The 6,883-nt window shown below is 44.5% G+C and overlaps 1 pseudogene; it reads left to right on the top strand.

Annotated features, from left to right (window-relative positions):
* Positions 1 to 849: 849 nt before the first annotated feature.
* On the top strand, positions 850 to 1,641 carry LOC127665812 (E3 ubiquitin-protein ligase KCMF1-like; annotated as a pseudogene).
* Positions 1,642 to 6,883: the final 5,242 nt, after the last annotated feature.

Here is a 6,883-nt window from a genome sequence, read left to right as displayed (position 1 = left end):
TGGAGCTGGAGTTTATAGGCAACTGTGAGTCACTCCTGACTGAACCAAACATGGGTCCTCTGGAAGAACAGCAAATATTTCTCCAGCATCACAAATTACACTGTTAGAGCAATGATAGAAGGGTGTGTGTGTGTGTGTGTGTGTGTCTGTCTGTCTGTCTGTCTGTGTGGTATTTCTTAGCAACTGTAGAAGTGTAACTTGAGAGACATTAAGATCCTATGTATACCCACTGCCAAGAAACTGTGAGTCTCCCTTGAAAAGCCCATTTCCTATCTGTGTTTTCTACTCTTCTGAAGTACTTTCCTATTTTATTTTATTTTTTTTTTTAAAGAATCCAACTTGGTCTCACAGGACAGAAGAAGAAATTAATTTCTTTGTTGAAGCCACAAATCCTGGGTTTGCCTATGGAAGAGGAAGGCTTGGGGGGTGGGGGTGGGAGTGGGTCTGAAAAGAATTCCCCAGGCAGCTGCTAGTGTGGTGTGTGTGGGGCTGTGTTCCTATTATTAGTGACAACTCAACTAGATCAGACACTGTAGGAAGAGGAAAAGTGTAAGAATCCAGATCAGGAGAGAAGGGTGGGGGGTGGGTGGGTGGAGGCGGGCCTGGGGAGGGGACTAGCAGCTGCTGGGAGCCTGGAGCCAGTGGGGAGGGGTGGAGGGGGGAGGGGTGTGAAACAGGCATCACCTGGAGGAGCTCAGCCCTGGCCAGGCCCAGCCCCATTCAGGTGCTGTGCCTCCTCCCCCTCCCCCTGCCACCACCCCCTCCCCCCCCCCTCCCACACACACACACAGGGGAGTCTGAGAGTCCAGTGGGAGTTGGCCAGCAGGGCAAGGGCAGCACTGGAAGCCCATGGTGGGGGGATCAAACATGCACTTTACTAGCAGTTCTACTGGTGGCCTCTCTTCTCAGAGTTCATTCTCTCCAAGCAATGGGAAGCCATGGATCCTATAGCTGAGCTGTTATCTCAGTTATCAGGAGTGAGACTTTCTGCAGGAGGACAGCTTAACTCTTCAGGCCCTTCTGCTTCTCAGTTGCAACAACTGCAGATGCAGATGCAGCTTGAGCGGCAGCATACACAGACAGCCCTGCAACAACTGGAGACTGCTCGCAACAGAAGTCGCAGCGCACTAACACAAGCAGCATCAACACTAAGATCACCCGGCCACAGCCAACACCAACAGAGAACAGCCAGCAGGCCCTCCACAACTCCCAGTTCCTGTTAACAAGGCTGAATGATCCCAAAATGTCTGAAGCAGAGCTCCAATCTATGGAAAGCCAGCGTGCGTGCGGACTGCAGCCTGTTCGTCCAGGAGCGCCTCCTGTCTAGTTTAGTGCATGAAGAGAGCTCGTCCTCAGCTGAGGATGACTGGGAGGGTGGGGGGGAACGTTAAGATGGCAGATTTTGGTGCTATGGGCTCTGTAGATATTATGCCTTGAGGTGTTGCTCTAGAAAACCTGAATTTAAAAGAGAGTAATAAAGGAAATGAACCTTCCCTCCACCCCTCACAGACAGTGTCCTCTGTGCTGTATTTGCCTGACAGGCGACAACAGCCATCATGGGTTTGTGTGCTGATTGTAATTTCAGGCCTGCCACTCCTGTCACATTGTGTACCTTCAAAAGGAAGAGAGAAATACATATGATAATCATTTCCACTTAACTAATTTTTACTTCTAGTAGGTAATGTAGGTAGCAGTGCAGGGTGATCTCTGCTTCCTGTACCTTGACCTGCAAAAGGCTCTCCTAATACTCCACATTCAAACTGAAGAGGAAAATTGATATCTCTAATGAAACTGCTATGTGTATTTATGAATATTAATGAATAAAAACTGATTGGATGGTAAAAAAAAAAAAAAAAAAAAGAATCCAGACCAGACTCTGCTCAGGCCGCTCTACCTGGTGCAGCCCCTCCTCCCTCACGGTCAGTGTAAGAAATAAATTGCTGTGGTCCATTTTCAGCATGCTCTGAACTCTGAGATCAGAGAACCACACACTGAAACCCGGAGGCCCTGGGCCCCCATCTCCTCTAACTGGTGGCTGGCAGTTTGTGGAACTGCTATGTTACAGTCTTCCTTGTGTCTGAAGCTGCAAACAGAAAAGGGGTCTGACTCAACCATGACGATTCCTTAGATGAGGCTTTGCTTCCTGAAATAATCTGACAGGAGAATTTGGGAGAGAATTTAAATGCCAGAATCCAGGAAGGAGAACTGTGAAAAGCAGTGTCTGGGACAGGATGCAGTTGCTGCACACACAAACTCACAGTGGCTGGGTTTGCCTGAGCAAGATCAAGCTAGTCAACATTCTAGTATGGACGGAATAGGGGGGTGATAAGGCCCCACTCCTAACTGAGGAGCTAATGGCACTTGATAGCTACTGAGAAGGAGAAACACTCTTCCCTGAGCAGGACACGCCCCTGGGGGTTGCCAGTGTCCCTGTGAGTGACCCCACAGCTGCACACGTATGGGCAGCACTAACGGGGCTATATTTAGCTTGAAACTTCACCAGCAAATTATATACTTTACATGAGAAACAACAAAGAGACCACCCAAATCAGAAGAAAATGATAATCAGAGAGAGAGAGAGAGAGAGAGAGAGAGAGAGAGAGAGAGAGAGAGAAAGACAAGAGGATCAAAGTCAGTAGATTCTTTGAGAACCCCTAACAGGCCTAATTAAAAAGTAAAATAAGCTAGGCAGTGGTGACACATACATTTGACCCAGCACTCAGGAGGCAGAGACAGAGAACAATACAAAAAAGTCATCAGGTGGTACATGCCTTTAATTCCAGCCCTCAGGAAGCAAAGGTAGCAGGCCAGGGCTACAGACCTTGTCTCCAAACAAAAAATAAACAAAAAACCAACCAACCAAACGTGGAAAAGAGAATTAACAAATGAATAAGGAGCATTTGCAAGCATCTGGAAACCTCACCACACACCCTGCAGGTACTAAAGGCAGGGACAGTCACAACTCTCAACCCAGTGATACTGCTGGTTTAGTTCACATATACGGGTTCTCGAAAATGGCCTCTCTCACCTTCCATTTCCTTTCATTTAAAGGGCTTTTGGGTCCAGCTTTGGAGATCAAACCCAGAGCTTTGAGCTTGTTAGGCAGGTGTGCTTCCTACCAAGCTAAACCTTCAACCCCTAAGGAAGGGTTGAAGGCTAACTTAACCTGTGAAACAGATTCGTCCCCAAGACTTTAGATTCCAGCATCTTCATCAGCAATTCGGGTCAAAAGAAAGTCATTTTGTTCCTCTAGAAATTATTCACACACACACACACACACACACACACACCTCTCACAGGGTTTGGGGGTTGGGAGGATGAACAAGCACACACACTTGTTCTAGAACCCCAATTGTTTGAGGCACAGGCTGCATGCTGGAAGTGTTAACAAATATTTAATATTAAAACTCTTATGAAAACACACCAAACCACTTAAACACAATACACTAGAAACGTTAAGTAGTTTTTGTTGTTGTTGTTGTTTTGGTTTTGTGAGACAGGAGTTTTGTGGAGCCCTGCTGTCCTGGAACTCCTGTGCTGATCAGGCTGGCCTTGAACTCACAGAGCCTGCCTCTGCCTCCTGGTGTTCATCCAGTGATACCATGACTACCTTGTTTGTTTATTTATTTATTTTTTTAATTAACCCTTTTGGGCACTCTCAATCTACTGACTTTGACTCTTTTTTTCATTCAGTATTATTTTACCTGGTTTTGGTGCTGGGATCGAGGGCATGTGACATCACACCAGGATAAATATTAACATTTTTATGTTGGCCAACGGTATCCTGCTACTGCTAATTTTCTGGCTTTGATATACTGTGGTTCTGAAAAAAACATCATTTATATTTTCAGAACATAAACCCTGAGCTATATATGGTAAAATATTACAGGTAAATTTGCAGGAGTCACTGTTACAAAAGGACATAAACTGTGGTTTAAAACTAGAGAAATTCCGTTAGGATATGGGCTGACTGGTTGCATGCCAGATTAGCACGTACAGAGCCCTGGGATCCATCCTGGTAACACAGAAAGTCAGATGTGGTGGTGCACACCTGCAGTCCCTGAACCAGGAAGGTGAAAGCAGGTGTGTGTGTGTGTGGGGGGGGGGATTACAAGTTCCAGGCCATCTTTGTCTACACAGTGATTCCTCAGCTAGGCCCCAGTCCTTGAGACACTGTTCCCCAAAAAACCAACCAACTCCAGTAACACCAAAAACTCTAAGAATTGTATTGCGGCACACTTTCTGAGGTGGGGGTCAATGGCTTCACACTCTTCATTAGGGAACCCTTTGCCTGCCCCTTCGAAGTCCCTGATTTGCTGAAAATCCTATGTCTTTTCCCTGTAGCTATTTAACACCAATATCTGCCTTGATTATCCGATCACTCTCCTCTTGTTGTGGTCTCCACAGGCTTACCCTTTGAAGGACTAAATTCAATCTACCTCAGTCTCTTCTTGCCACCTTTTGAGTCTTTAGAGGTCAGGACTTTGATTTATTGGTTTAGCCCCAGGTGCCACAACTCAACACTCCAGCCAACAGTCAAGACCCCTTTTATTGATATGCAAGGGCAGTCTTTGCCCATGCATTTGCCTAAAAGCCAAGAAAAAAGAAAAAAGGTGAATAAATCTTCAAAGGATTAGACCCCAGAAATGGAACATCGAAGATCTCTCTGCTCACGGATGGGCTTAAGACACAAAAACTCGGTGTGTCTACATCTGCCTGCTTCTCTGTGGGTTCTCCTGATTCTCGGCCTCACAAACACGAATATAAATGTATAAATGTATCTCTACCCTCTGCATTCACGATGCCTCCACGTTATTTATTTTCTCTTTGTATCTGGAAGGCCTCACGAGCACCCGCTCCTCCGAGGTCTCCAGCTAACAATCTCTTGTGGCCCGGACCCTCTACTTACTTCGAAGTCGGAAAAACCCGGATAAAGTCAGCAGGACTGTCTGTGGATCCAGCCGGAGCAAGCGGCAGAGGATTCAGTCTAGTAGTAAGGTTTGTTTTCCTAAAAAACAAAAACAAAAAAAGTTAAATATGAGAACCGCAAAGTGTCTAGGCTTAAAAGCAAGTCGTCCAAACAGCCAGCCATGACACAGGATGCATGAGGGAGGGAAAAGGGAAGGCAAGTGACGCGCAGATGCGTCCTCCTCCAATAAAGAAATGCATAGGAGAGACGAAAAGCGGCAGATTAGCTGACTCACCGCGCTGGGGCTCGCAGGTTCGTCCTTAATACATGGCAGCTGGACCTGGGCAGAGGAGTCTACGGTGCCATGTGATTGGCCAACGCCTCATTTCCTTAGTTCTTTTCGGAAGTGGTCTCTGCTGTTAGGAAGCTGTAGACCTGAAAATAGTCTGGGCTCTTTGGAGATTCTCACAGGATAACTCTGAACAAGTCAATTCGATATAACCTAACTCCAGGACTGGAAACTTCATTTGGTGAGAAGAGATGGCCATTGGGGCTCTGTCTCTCCCATTATTTGATGATTTCATTTTGATCACCCTTACATATGTATACATTTTAGGAAGATTCTACTGTACAGGTTTCCACTACCCCTCAAATGGCCCTTATGTCAGACGTCTCTCCTTTCCAGTTCCCCACTTGATCTTCCCCTTCCAGCAGTCCCTCTCACTGATAACTATTCTATTTCTCTTTCCTAACAAGATCTACCTAGACCCCCACTGTCTCTAAATCTATACCTAATTTCTGTGGTTCTACTGATTGTAGCTAGTTTAACATTGACCCAACAGGTAATATCCGCATATACTGGAACATGTAACATTTGTCTGAGTGGGTTATTTCATGCAGAAGGCTTTTGTTTCTTGTTTTTCGTTTAATTCCGTCCATTTACCTGTGAGCTTCACGCTGACACTTTTTTAAACAATTATTTTTCCCACCTGCTGCTGGAAGAAGCCTTTCTGATGATGACTGGACAAGGCACTGATCAGTAACTATACTAGAATATGGTTAGGAATCATTTTGTTAATTTTTTTTTTTTTTTTTTTTTTTGTGCCTGTTGTGTTTGGGTCTACTATAGGTTTAAGAGTGTTATAGGTGGATCTTGAGGGAGATCTATTCTTTTTTTTTTTTTTTTAAGAGAGAGACCTTTTTCTTTAAAAAAATAAGAACTGTATTCTTTTATTTTCTTTTTAAAGATTTATTTATTATATGTATGTAAGTAAATTGTAGCTGTTTTCACACACTCCAGAAGAGGGAGTCAGATCTTGTTACAGATGGTTGTGAGCCACCATGTGGTTGCTGGGATTTGAACTCAGGACCTTCAGAAGAGCAGTCGGTGCTCTATTCTTATCTTACTAAGGAACTGCCACACTTACATCCACAGTGACTGTACAAGTTCGTATTCCCTCCAGCAATGGATGAATGTTTCTCCTTCTCCATATCCTTGCCAGGATAACCTGTCACTAGTTTCATTGATGTGTAGTTCATAACAATTTTTTCTGTTTGTGAACTGCTGCTTTGTCCAAATGACATTTTTTTTTGCTGTACAGAAGCTTTTCAGTTTCACAAGGTCCCCTTTATCAACTGTATAGCTCAGTATCTGGGCCAACTGCCTTTGTTTAGAAAATCTTTCCCTGTGCTAATGCATTCAAGGCTATTCCCTTCTTTCTCTTCTGTCAGGTTCAGATTCACATTCCTGTATCTATTTGGGGTCTCACTTTGTACACAGTGATAAATGGGCGTCTATTTTCATTCTTCTACATGTAGCCATTAAGCATGACCAGCACAATTTGTTATAGATGCTGCCCTTTGCCCAGTGTGTATTTCTGTTTTTTAGTTTTGTTTTTAATTTAAAAAAACAGGTGTCCCTTGGTGTATGGATTTATATCTGGGTCTTTAATTTGATTATGTGTCTGTTTTTGT

Source organism: Apodemus sylvaticus, chromosome 1, assembly GCF_947179515.1.
Source record: "Apodemus sylvaticus chromosome 1, mApoSyl1.1, whole genome shotgun sequence".
Taxonomy (NCBI): Eukaryota; Metazoa; Chordata; class Mammalia; order Rodentia; family Muridae; genus Apodemus; species Apodemus sylvaticus.
Note: the sequence above shows the minus strand (reverse complement) of the source record. Positions and strands in the feature narration are given on the sequence as shown.